Raw genomic sequence first — 14,444 nt, 5'->3', positions numbered from 1 at the left:
TCTACCGGTAACACTAGTTGTATCCCTGTGAATGAATGGGCTTTTGAAGATTTTCTAGAAGAAAAAGATCACCTCATTGTCCTTCATTTTTTGACATAAAACTGTGATAGCCCAATAGATAAAACGTGAGTTATCAACCACCCCGGAAAGGATTAGAATATGCCACCCCAAAAATATGACACTTTGGCATAAAGATTATTTTGAGCTGAAGGCAATTGAGAAACAGTAGACACAGGAAGAGCTCTCTCCCTTTCCCCTTTTCACCTAAAAGCAGAGAATAAATTTCCCTTTGGAAAGATGACATACATTTTCCTTTATAAAGGTGTTCCCTTCTTCTCTACCAGGAAGACCTGAGATGGTACCAAACTGAATCTGCCAAACAAACCTTACTACACAATTCTTATCTACCATACATTTCATAGTCACCTTCCCATAATTTACTGCCCTTAGGAACCCAAGTCCCTTTCTTTTGACTAGTCACCTCTCCACAATGTATTGCCCTTTGTTAAAATGGTACATAATCTCCTACATTTAACTACATCTTTAGGTTTTCACTTCTTATCTGTGAGGCTGCCATGCATGTAAAAATATTAATAAAATTTGTGTGCTTTTTCTCCTGTTAATTGCATGTCTTTTATCAACTTAATTTATAGGCCCAAAGTACATAATTAAGAGAGTAAAAGTTTTTCCTCTCCTCCACCTCCTTCCCTGTTAGTGTAAATATTACAGCTTGGAAATAAAACTTATCCTTACTTTTAATAGGCTTAATAAGCCTAACTTAAATAGGCTTATAAATGCAACTAGTGGCCAGGTACAGTGGCTCACACCTGTAACCACAGCACTTTGGGAGGCTGAGGCGGGTGGATCACCTGAGGTCAGGAGTTCAAAACCAGCCTGGCAAACATGGAGAAACCCTGTCTCTACTAAAAATACAAAAATTAACTGGGCATGGTGGCACACACGTGTAATCCCAGCTACTCAGGAGGCTGAGACTGGAGAATTGCTTGAACCCAGGAGGCAGAGGTTGCAGTAAGCCAAGATCACTCCACTGCACTCCAGCCTGGACATCAGAGCAAGACTCCATCTCAAAAATAAATAAAATAAAATAATAAAATAAATGTAAGTCATGGTAGATTGGAGCCAAGGCATGAAAAACATTAAGCTTTAGGATAAGCAATGGTTCTCAGGACATAACTTAGCTAACATAAAAGCTATTTATAAGCTAACATAGAAGTTGCAACCAGAAGGGGGATTCTTTTGGCCAGCAGAAACTGGAAAAATGAAAGCCACAGACGCAAATACTAAAGTATCACTCAGGAAAGACAAGAGTGTGTAGCTCTGTGATATAGATGGATATATTCTAGTCATAAAACTAATTCTACTTCCAAATTTATGCCCACAAACCAACTTTCTGCTTTTGTCTAGTCTTGTATGCATTTTTAACTTAATAATCTTTAAACATTTTAATAAGAATTTTTATATTCTGTGTGGAAACACTCTGTTAGCTATATGAACTGCAAATATTGCTTCATTAAAAGATTCCTAGAGTCATGAAAGAAAGCAAACAAAGTGCTAATTTTGTGGTTCACGGCTTCACTTATAAGACGAAACACAGAACATTTATTAATCTATAAACGATGTCACAAGTTGAGGTTGAATGTTAGAATTTACCCAGTAATCTAGTATTTCTGTAGAAGTGTCAAATAAAAGGGCAAAATTATATAGTACAGAGGAGTGAGTGGCTGGAGGTTGTTGTCTAGACAAGGTACCCACTGGATGCCATTATCTTGGTGAGAAAGAGAAAGAGAAAAGCAGCCACTAGCATGAGGAGTTGGCCTGGTTCTTACAGATAGGACTTGGCATTCTCCTGTCAAATATAAGCAATTTCACAGAACATGAACATTAGACAAGGCTGTGCTGTGAGGTTGATGTAGCAAGACAAAAACCCTGTAACCCTCTGTAATCATGTTTCAACAATCCACTGAAACCCGAACGTGGTCCAAACCACAAAATGACCAAACATCCCCCATCTTGCCTAAGAACAGTGATTACTGCTTCTTTACCAATTACAACTTAAGCCTCAGACTAGTCTGCCCTCCTTCTAGGAGTGATTAGATAACCAATTTTAAGAATTACCCCCTGCTTCCTGACAGCATTTGATCCAGAGCAAAGCTCCACCCCTTTTAAACACTCCCCAAACCACCAAACACAAGCTCAATTCTTACACATTTCTTTCCAATCCCCTCTTACTGAGATGTCCCGTGGTTCCTCATGGTGTGCGTTCTCCCTTTCTGCAACAAGGAAGTAAACCCAACTACGGTTGTGTTCCTGGTGGTCTTTAGCTGAAGAGCATTGACACTGCAGAACCCAGGAGAATCCAGGACAATTCAAGAGCTGGAGACAGCTTACTTGTCAGAACACTAAAAATAGACCTATCTCTCAAGGGTGAATTTGTATTAGCCACAGACACAGAAACTGATGGATAAATAATATTACTAGTTTGTTAATTTATAAAAATGAAATAAAGCCCTAGAAGAGTCCGAAAAGGCAAATGTATAGAGTAAGAAAGTAGATGAATGGTTTCCTGAAGGTGGGTGTGGAAAGGGGGATTAAATGTTAAAGGGCATGAGTGGTCTTATTGGGGTGATAGAAATGTTCCAAAAACTGTATTATTGTGATGTTAAATTTAGCTTGATAAATTTACTAAAAATCATTGAGCACATAAAGTGAGTGAATTGCATGGTATGTAAATTATAGCTCAATGAAGTTGGTAAAACAACAATGATAATCCATAGGAGAACAGTTACTTGAATACAGCCAGCGAATATTCTTCTTCTGTAGATAGCCAATGGTAGACAAAAATGAAAACATGTTCAATCTTATTACTCATCAAGAAACTGTGAATTGAAGCCTCAATGAGATGCAGCAATACAAGCATTAAAATAGCTACAATTTGAAAGACTGACAATTCCAAGTGTTGATAAGGATGTAGAACAACTAGAATGCTTATACACTGCTGATGAGAGTGAACATTTGTGGAAAATTGTTTGGCACACATATTCTATAACCCAGAAATCCCACTCCTAGCTTTAAATGCCTACATATATTCACTAAAATATATGTTCACCAAAACAGAACTCAAATGTCCATCTATAGTAGAATGGATAAAGAATTTATAGTGTAGTTTCATAAAATTACTATTAAGCACAATAACATATACCCATCTCACAAATATGATGTTAAGCAAAAAAAGTTAAACACTTGTATGATTCCATTTATATAAAATTCAAAAACAGGCAAAACAAATCTGGAATGTTAGAAGTCAAGATAGTAGTTTCCTTGTGGGAGTTACAAGGATGTAGTGAGTAGGGGAGCCTGGGGCTTCTGCAGTGCTGGTAAAGTTTATGTCTTCATCTGGGTAGTGGTTATCTGGGTGTGGTCACTTTGTGATAATTCATCGAGCTATACACTTATGATCTGTATATTCTTCTATATGTATGTTACACTGCAAAATAATTTACTAAAATAGATATTGTGAAAAGGTTGATAATCACTGAAATTGAGTATTGGGTACATGGAAGTTGATTTTACCAATCCATCTACTTTTGTGCATTTGAATTTTTTCATGATAAATATAAACTTCAAATATATATGTATATATATGTTTGCACATATCTATATGTCTAGATGTGTACATATGTAGGAATGTGTATTTATGTGTATGTATTTGTGAATGTTTGAGTTTCTCCTTGTCCTGCCAATCTATTCAAAAATGAACAAGATTTCCCAGAGACCATAGCAGTATGAATAGAGCCAGGTGATTCTTTTATACTGGACATAGAAGGTTAGTGTGCTTAGATAACATTAACCAACAAAAGCAATATATCTAACATGTAAGATGAAAGTCTAAGTGAACATTTAAATGCATGTATTAATATAAATATATAGAATATATATGTAACTATAGATATAGATATAAATATATTGAGTGAAATATAGACAATCTGACAGTGTCTTTTTTATAGTCCAAATCCTATTAAAATGAACTTTGGTGGCTGGGCACAGTGGCTCATGTCTGTAATCCCAGCACTTTGGAAGGCCCAGGCAGGCGGATCACAAGGTCAGGAATTCGAGACTAGCCTGCCCAGCATGGTGAAACCCCATCTCTACTAAAAATACAAAAGATTAGCTGGGCACGGTGGTGCGTGCCTGTAGTCCCAGCTACTTGAGATGGTGAGGCAGGAGACTTGCTTGAACCCGTGCAGGTGGAGGTTGCAGTGAGCCAAGATTGCACCACTGCACTCCAGCCTGGGCGACAGAGCAAGACTCCATCCCAAAAAAAAAAAAAAAAAAAGGAACTTTGGCTAGGATTACACTTTTTTTGTTTCATGGGAATATTTTGAATGTGCTAGAAATAAATAAGATTTAAGTGTCATTTATGAACAGTGCTCAAGAGAAATGAATACATCATTCTGTACATTTTGATTTGAACTCCTGGCTAATGACTGCTTTGAAACTTCTGAGTATCACTAGGTATTTTTCGCTGAAATAAAATGTTGGGCAAACTTTTTAGAAAAGCATCCATAAAAAGAAACAATGGGCGCAGAACAGGATACTATTGCACCAGGAGAGATATGAGGCCTTCACCACCACTGCTCTCAAGTAGCTACTGAATGATCCAAAGTACACAATTTCTACCAAAAGAAAAATATCTAGAAGTGATTTGAGGGTAGGATGTTTGTTGAAAATAAAATTTAGACTGAGAGATTTGGGGAGCATGAATTGAAGGATAACTGTATAAAAATAAGTAAGCGGAGTTACACTGTGGTCATGTTTTTCTTGAGAGCTGACTTGAGAACATTATGCCCATGTGAGAGGAACTTCACTATTTTATCTTGTTTAACCAGCAAAACTACCAATAAATACTTGTTTAAACATTTTAGACAACTGATATAAAACATAATAAAGCCTTTAGGCAAGCAGGAACATGTTGACCTCCCCATGTTTTTCCTCCTCATACCTGTGGTCACAAGAGTGAGATGGTTTGAATGACCTTTTATTCCCTGAAAGGTTCTTAACTTTATAGTGCATGAGAATTACCATATAGAATGGAAGGCGAAACTCTAAGCACACTGAATGTTGAAAGCTATTTAAAGAACATTTAAGGGCACTTTTGGCCTTCAGTATTTTTACCAAATGTGCTGACTTTAAAACCTGATACCCAATTCAGCCACACTCCACTACAGCTGTGGCCTCTAGCTAGGGTTCTGAGAATACAGCATTATCAGTTACATTTAAATTTCAGAAAAGTCCAGGCATGGTGGCTCACACCTGTAATCTCAGCACTTTGGGAGGCTGAGGCAGGCAGATCACCTGAGGTCAGGAGTTCGAGACCAGCCTGGCCAATATGGTGAAACCCCATCTCTACTAACAATACAAAAATTAGCAGGGTGTGGTGGCACGCACCTGTAATCCAAGCTACTTGGGAGGCTGAGGCAGGAGAATCGCTTGAACCCAGGAGGTAGAGGTTGCAGTGAGCTGAGATCATGCCATTGCACTTCATCCTGGGAAACAGAGCAAGACTTCATCTCAAACAAAACCAACAAAAAACAAAAAAAATAAATTTCAGATAAATAGCAAATAAATTTTTAGTATAGGTGTGTCCCACATTTATTTGGGGCATAATTAATAAACAATTATTTGTTGATTATTTTTATTTTCTAAATCTGGATCCATGGTTTATAAGGTTTACAGCAAAGACTCAAAAGGGCCCCACCAATTTAGATGCATTGAAATAAAACTCTGGGGGGAAAACACTTGCAGTAAAATTAAGTTATTTATACAATGGTAAGAAACAGATGAACTGTCTCTATATAAAAATGCACAAAGGACATGGAGAGATAATTTACACACAAAAAGACATAAATGGCAAAAAGCATTTAAATAAATATTCAGCCTTATCATATTAACATAATTGCATATTTTTTAAGAAAATGAAAAAAATACTTTTTTAAAGGTAATAAGGAAGCAATAATAATACCCAACTTATTTCACAACCTGATGATGAGTGGTTTTTTTGTTTGTTTGTTTTTTGTGTTCATTTTGAGATAGAATCTCACTTTGTCACCCAGACCGGAGTGCAGTGATGCGATCTCAGCTCACTGCGAACCTTGACCTCCCAGGTTCAAGCGATCCTCCTGCCTCAGCCCCTCAAGTAGTTGGGACTACAGGTGCACCCCACCATGCTCAACTAATGTTTTTGTAGTTTTTGTAGAGATGGGGTTTCACCATGTTGGCCAGCTGGTTTTGAACTACTGAGTTCAAGCAATCCACCTGCCTCTGCCTCCTAAAGTGCTAGGATGACAGGCGTGAGCCACTGCGTGTGGCCTGTGATGAGTGTTTAATAGCCTTTCTGTAGGACAGTTTGGCATTATGTTATTTTTTAAAAGTCTTAAAAATATGCAGAAAGAACAATTATACTTCTCAGAATCAGTCCTAGGGAAACATTTAGAATATATGAAAATATTTAGTTCCAAGTATGCTTATCAGTATAATGTTTTTATCAGTAAAAAATAGAACTGGCCTGTGTGGTGGCCTTTACTAAGGAGTTGGTTAATGCTCCGTTAAAACCTTGTTAATCTGACACAGGGGTTGCATCAGTGTGCCTTTAATTTTAATGATTAATTTATAGAGAAAATGAACATATTTCATCTCTCAAAATCAGCCCATGTAGTCTCACTTATCCACCTCTTCCCCAGTAGTCCCTGGGCCTTGAGAAGTCTAATAGCTTTAATTTTTAGCCCTGTGTTTCAGGAATGCAGTTTATTTTGATTGGCATCTTCTACTGGGCCTGAAGATGGGTCTTCAATTACTGTCAGCATTTGAAATTTAGCAGGACTTGATGTCCTTTTTAGACCCAGGAGTCAAAGCCCTGTAACTGATTGTCACAAGTACTTTAAAAGTACATGCAGAGAGATACATGGATGTAATAACCTTAATTTAAAAACTTTTTTAAGTCTCAGTTTTTTTCCTAAGCAAACCAAAAGTTAATAATAATGTGACCACTTGATCATATAAAAGTTTTTGGATTTAAAAAAATGAATCCTCTTATTGTGACTTACACAGATGGTTCATCACGTGCTTGGACTTTCTGGTTTGTCCTGAACATCCCTCCTTCTTAAACAACCAGTCATTTTACTCTATGACTAAATTTATCATGCAAGATTCTTTCTTATATGAAATTATTTCTCTTTAAGTTTCTTGCCAAAAAAAAAAAAAACCCCTCTTTATTTTTATAAGTTTCTTTACATCTCTTTTATTTCCTGGTTCCTTTTACCTGGTTTTATACATGACCTTTACATAAGCTTTGAATTAGACAAAAAATTGTTCACTTTTTTTTTTTTTTTTGAGATGGAGTTTTGCTCTTGTTGCCCAGGCTGGAGTACAGTGGCATGATCTTGGCTCACTGCAACCTCTGCCTCCCGGGTTCCAGCAATTCTCCTGCCTCAGCCTCCCGAGTAGCAGGGATTACAGGTGCCCACGACCATGCCCAGATAATTTTTTGTATTTTTATTAGAGACATGGTTTCTCCATGTTGGCCAGGCAGGTCTTGAACTCCTGACCTCAGCTGATCTGCCCACCTTGGACTCCCAAAGTGCTGGGATTATGGGCGTGAGCCACTGTGCCGGCCACTGTTCACTCTTTTTTTTTTTTTTTTTTTTTTGAGATGGAGCCTCACTCTGTCACCCAGGCTGGCGTGCAGTGGCGCGATCTTGGCTCACTGCAAGCTCCGCCTCCCGGGTTCATGCCACTCTCCTGCCTCAGCCTCCCGAGTAGGTGGGACTACAGGCATCCAACACCAGGCCCGGCTAATTTTTTGTATTTTTGGTAGAGACAGGGTTTCACCATGTTAGGCAGGATAGTCTCGATCTCCTGACCTCTTGATCTGCCCGCCTCGGCCTCCCAAAGTGCTGGGATTACAGACATGAGCCACCATGCCTGGCCAAGTTCACCTTTTTTTAAATGACAGGTTTTTTTTTAATAAAGAATGTTTTCCTATAAATATATTTTTATTGGAAAATAACCAAATAATGAAATATTTATCATTTAGTTTAATATAACTTTATATTCTAAATTATGAGTTTGTCTACAAGTATTTATCCTATTACATTTACCTAATTATTTCATTTTAATTGTTTACCTAGATTATTTATGAAAACTGTGATAGTCATCATTTAAAGCTATGGAACCACCATTGCAAAATTATAACTGAGACAGTGAAAATATTTGACCTAACTGACTCCATTTTGCTTTTAACCTCCAAGCTGTCCTTGTTCATTCCTGGGCATAGGCCAAACAAACTTTGGGAGGAACTTAGTTTATAGTTTAGCTTGAAACAAAGATGATGACAAACATTGCTGCCTGTGGAGTAGACCACCTAAAGCCATAAGATTGGAAGTTATGGTAATCTCACTAAATTTGAGATGTAGCTATTTTTATTAAACTAATATCAATGTCTTATTTATTAAAGACTACACAAGCAAAGATCATTCTGTTTTGGGCTGGGTTTATAGTTTTTAACCCCTACGCCAAATTTTGACACTTTTTAGTATCTGGCAAGGATAAGTATGAAATTGAATCCTGGTCTCCAAAAAGGGAGAATTTTTATGAGGCTAGACCATGTGATGCTTTTACAGTGCACTCAGAGAAAAAAACATTTTCGAACAAAGATATTTCTAAGTGTCTATACCACACTCTTCCTTAAAAACCCAAGAGTAACCTCTGTTGCAATAACTATTTTAGTTGAAAAAAAAAAAAAACCGGGTAACACAATACAGAAGTAAGCAGTTTAAGAGCTGAGATGAACTTGTCTGTTTACATTCTTGGGGTTCCATAAGGAAAAACAGATTTCTCCCTCAAAGCGAGTCTGGCGCCTTCTCAGTTTTCTTTAAGGAACCCCAGGCTATTATAAACTATTTTGGGTCACCCATGCTACAGAGAGTGCAAGAGAAAGGAGACAAGGCAGAACTAAATGAGGAAAACAGAATTCAGTCAACTGAGAAGAAAAAAACTTTCATGGAAAAAAAAGAAAAGGTCCTAGGAGAAAAACAAAAATATGAAGGCCTTTTAAATACAAACACACATACACGCACACAAACACACACGTGCACACACACATGTGCACACATACACGCATGCATGCACACATGCACACATACACACATGCACACATACACATACGTGCATACATACACATGCATGCACACACACGCATGCACACATACATATGCACACACACAGGCACACACATACACACATGCACATACATACACACATGTACACACATGCACACACATACACACACGTGCACACATACATACACACACACGCACACATACACACGCACACGCACATGCACACATACACATACACACACACTTCTTGAATGTTAGCTTTTTAAAAATTTATTTATTTATTTTTTTTAAGATGGAGTCTCCCTCTGTCACCCAGGCTGGAGTGCAGTGGTGCCATCTCTGCTCACTGCAAGCTCCGCCTCCCGGGTTCACGCCATTCTCCTGCCTCAGCCTCCCGAGTAGCTGGGACTACAGGCGCCTGCCACCAAGCCCGGCTAATCTTTTGTATTTTTTTAGTAGAGACGGGGTTTCACCGTGATAGCCAGGATGGTCTCGATCTCCTGACCTCGTGATCCACCCGCCTCGGCCTCCCAAAGTGCTGGGATTACAGGCGTGAGCCACCGCGCCCGGCCAAATGTTAGCTTTTAATTAAGCCGAGTTTTCATCATTGAGCTCCTTTAAAAAAAATCGTTTAAGATCTCATTACCATATTTCAGCTAGGACAAATTGCTGCTATTTCAGAAGTACAGTCATTGCTCTCTCGGTTTGGCCTGGCTAGCGGAAAGGTGGCCTTGTTATGTAAATAAAGCCCCTTAGTAGTCAAAATGAAAAATCTTTCCTCTTTTTTTTTTTGTTTCCTTTTGCTGGCTGTTTTTCTCTCCCACCATACCACCTTTTGTGTGTGTGTGTGTGCAGGGGGCGAGGGGGGAGCAATTTAGTCACTTCAGAGGCCTTATTCCCCATAATTTGGAACTTTCCTTTGGATTTGATCAAGCCGGATAGAGTTGATCAAACCCAATGGGAAAAAGACTGAAACAACAACAAGAACAGAAACAAACAACAACAAGAAACCAGTTAAGCAAAACAAATGACCGCACAACTTAGATAACTCCTGAGTGCTCTAGTGGTAAGGAGAAATTAAGACAAGCTGGTTGTTCATCTTAACTTTAGCCAAGACAAACCCCAATTCAATTACTTACCTAGGGATGGGTCTCAGGCTGAAGACTGCTCTCTACCACTCTAAAAGCAGGAAAAAAACCCTCATCTTGCTTGTTGGAAATGAACTCAAACTCCATAAAGGAGTTACCTGCCTTCCGTTGTCATGGAAGCAGGAAAAACTTACCTTCCTTGTTGGAAGCAAGTAAAACTCAAAAAAAAAAGGGAGTTCTACAGCAAAATAAACTTTAGATCTCAACCACATTTTTGGAGATCAGGGATTCACTGGAGGGGGTGCTCCCAGACCTCAGCAAATTGTCCTATTGGTTTGAGCCATAAAATTAGCTCACGCTGGTGCCAAGAACCAATAGATTTGTCAAAGGTCAGGGGCACCTCCACTCCGAATCCCCTCGTGGTTACCAAAATGTGAACCCAGATCATTTGAGACAGGTCTCAGTTAAATTAGAAAGTTTATTTTGGCAAGGTTGTGGACACGTGCTCATGACACAGCCTCAGGAGGTCCTGATGACATGTGGCCAAAATGGTCAGAGCACAGTATACTTTTATACATCTTAGGGAGACATGAGACATCAATCAACATATGTAAGATGCACATTGGTTCAGTCCAGAAAGATGGGACAACTCAAAGTGGGGAGGGGGCATCCAGGTCATAGGTAGATAAGAGACAAATGGTGTCATTCTTTTGAGTTTCTGATTAGCCTCTCCAGTGCACTGAGATATGCACTGATCTCAGTGAGCAGAGGGGTGACTGAATAGAATGGGAGACGGGTTTGCCCTAAGCAGTTCCCAGCTTGACTTCTCCTTTTAACTTAGTGATTTTGGGGCCCCAATATATTTTCCTTTTACACACTTTTAAACAACCAGATCTCACGAGGACAGTACCAAGAGAATGATATTTAACCATTCATGAGAAATCTGCCCCCATGATCCAATCACCTGCCACCCAGCCCCATCTCCAACACTGGGGATTACATTTTAACATGAGATTTGGATAGGGACAACATCCAAACTATACCAGACTGGGTCTTGCTATGTTGCTCCGGCGGGAAATTTGGCAGTTTCTTACAAAGTTAAACATATACTTACCATATGACCCATTAATCCCACTCCTAAGTATTTAAACCCTAGAGAAATGAAAACTTATGCTCACATGAAAATTTGTGCGTAACTATTTATAGCAGCTTTATTCACAATCACCAAAATTGGAAATAACCCAAATGCCTTTCAACCAGTAAATGAATAAACAAACCATGGAAACAGTCATATGATGGAATAGTACTTGGCAATAAAAAGGAATGAACTATTGATACATACAACACCATGGATTAATGTCACACATACTGAGTCTTAGGAGGTTACATTCTCTATGACTCTATTTATATGACATTTCAAAAACCCAACACTATAGTGACTGAGAACAGATCAGTAGATGCAGAGATTCAAGGGAGGGAGGTGTGACTACCAAGGTATGTAAGAGGGGATTTTAAGGGGGTGATAGAACTGTTGGATATTCTGATTTTGGTGGGGGCCACACAAATCTATACATGTCTTAAAATTCACAGGAAGATTTAAATATATATATATACAAAAAAGAATGGAAAGACACACATTAAAATACTAACATTGGGTTATTTCTTTGCAGTTGAATAAAAGTGATAGTTGAATAAAGGTGATTCCCCTCTTTTGACTACGCAATATTTCTATTTCTAGAAATAATGAACACATGTTTTCTTTGTAAAGAGATGTCGTTGGCTGGGCACGGTGGCTCATGTCTGCAATCCCAGCACTTTGGGAGGCCAAGGCAGGAGGATCACCTGAGGTTGGGAGTTTGAGACCAGCCTGACCAACATGGAGAAACCCCATCTCTACTAAAAATACAAAATTAGCCGGGCATGGTGGTGCATGCCTGTAATCCCAGCTACTTGGGAGGCTGAGGCAGGAGAATCACTTGAACCCAGGAGGCAGAGTTTGCAATGAACCAAGGTCGTGCCTTTGCCACTCCAGCCTAGGCAACAAGAGCAAAAATCCATCTCAAAAAAAAAAAAAAAAAAAAAAAAAGAAAGAAAAAAGAAAAAAACAGAGATGTCGCCGTATAGAAAGGTAATATACGTATTTATTTACGTATGTAAATGTATTTTGCTATTGGACTAACTTGAGTGATGCCTGGCCTTATTTCATACTGGTTCAGCCTTCTGTGGGTAAAGGAGCTTCACCCCATTACTGGAGAAACATCTTTTGGATAAGATGTTTCTTTTACTTATAAAAGAACTGGCAGTGCTCTTATCTCTCCATCAATCTTGTGCTTTGCCATGGGCCATAGTGCGAAAAGTGCTGGCCTCTACTGCCTCATTAGGTTTCCCATTAGCATCCATTAACCAACAACTTTCATTTCTTGGTGTGCAGCCAGCGTTCCTTAGGAAATGAAAAAAACATCAATGTGATGATGCCGTCGCCGACTAAATATTGGCTTCCCATCCTCATCAAGTCTGGCTTGTCTTGCAGGACTTTCATCAAGTATTAAGTATTAGGAAGCTGCCAGGAGCTCCAATGGCACTTGCTTATTTGATTCTGCTCTATAAAAATAAACAAAGTTATGCTGGCTGAAATTTTTAAATTGTTTTATCCAAAGGTCTAGAGAGAAGAATGTAAACCAAGTGCATTTGGCCTCCTTAGTCGGTTTTTGCAGCACACACGACAGAATTCTGAGATTCTCTTTTTTTTTTTGAGATGGAGTCTCGCTCTATTGCCCAGGCTGGAGTGCAGTGGCCGGATCTCGGCTCACTGCAAGCTCCGCCTCCCAAGTTTACGCCATTCTCCTGCCTCAGCCTCCCAAGTAGCTGGAACTACAGGTGCCCACCACCTCGCCCAGCTAGTTTTCTTTTTTTTTTTTTTTTTTTTTTTTTATTTTTTAGTAGAGACGGGGTTTCACTGTGTTAGCCAGGATGGTCTCGATCTCCCGACCTCGTGATCCGCCCGTCTAGGCCTCCCAAAGTGCTGGGATTACAGGCTTGAGCCACCACGCCCGGCCCAGAATTCTGAGATTCTGAGAAGCAGCATGGACCTGAGAAGCACACCCCTACGGGAAGATGGCAGTCAACACTCCTAGCCATGCTAGGGGATTCCAGCCTCCCTCATCCATTCCTGCCATGACTACCAGCAGCAAGTGAGGCCACAGGCATCCCAAAGGATATCACAAAAGGCCATTAACAGGCATTTGTAACTTCTTGAAGATTTGGCCTCGATTCCCATTATTAGTTCTGGAACCTAAAATAAAATCAATTCTTGTTTGTTTGTTTGTTTGTTTGGAGACAGAATTTTGCTGTTATCGCCCAGGCTGGAGTGCAATGGCACGATCTTGGCTCACTGCAATCTCCACTTCCTGGGTTCAAGTGATTCTCCTGCTTTAGCCTCCCGAGTAGCTGGGCTTACAGGCACGTGCCACCACACCCGGCTAATTTTTGTATTTTTAGTAGAGATTGGTTTTGATCATGTTGGCCAGGCCAGTCTCAAACTCCTGACTTCAGGTGATCCACCCACGTCTGCCTCCCAAAGTGCTGGGATTACAGGCATGTGCCACTGCTCCTGGCCCACAATCAGATAATTCTATACGCTTCAACAGCTACCCAAACATATATGTTAGTGCATAGAAAATACTCTGGAAGGATACACACCAGCTTGGTGAAAGCAGGTATTATTAAGATTGGAAGTAAAAAGACTTTAAATTTATCTATAACTCTTGAAGTTATTTGTGTGATTTAAAATTAATTTAAAACAATCTAAGTTTTAGAAACTTTTTTTTTTTTTTTTTTTTGAGACAAAGTCTTGTTCTGCCCCCAAGGCTGGAGTGCAGTGGTGGGAACCCAGCTCATTGTAGCCTTGACCTCTTGGACTCCAGTGATCCTCCCAACTCAGTCTCCCAAGTAGCTGGAACTACAAATATGTGTCACCATGCCCAGCTGTCTTTTAAATTTGTTGTAGTGACAGGATCTTGCTGTGTCGTCCAGCCTGGTCTGGAACTCCTGGGCTCAAGTGATCTTCCCACCTTGAACTCCCAAAGTGGTGCAATTATAGGCACGAGCTATCACACCTGGCTAGAATCTTGTTTTTTGTTTTAAAGATGGATAAATTCACTAT

The sequence above is a fragment of the Macaca thibetana genome, chromosome 17, assembly GCF_024542745.1.
Source record: "Macaca thibetana thibetana isolate TM-01 chromosome 17, ASM2454274v1, whole genome shotgun sequence".
NCBI classification, from domain to species: domain Eukaryota; kingdom Metazoa; phylum Chordata; class Mammalia; order Primates; family Cercopithecidae; genus Macaca; species Macaca thibetana.
The sequence above is the reverse complement of the archived record's forward strand: the minus strand, read 5'-3'. Positions refer to the sequence as shown.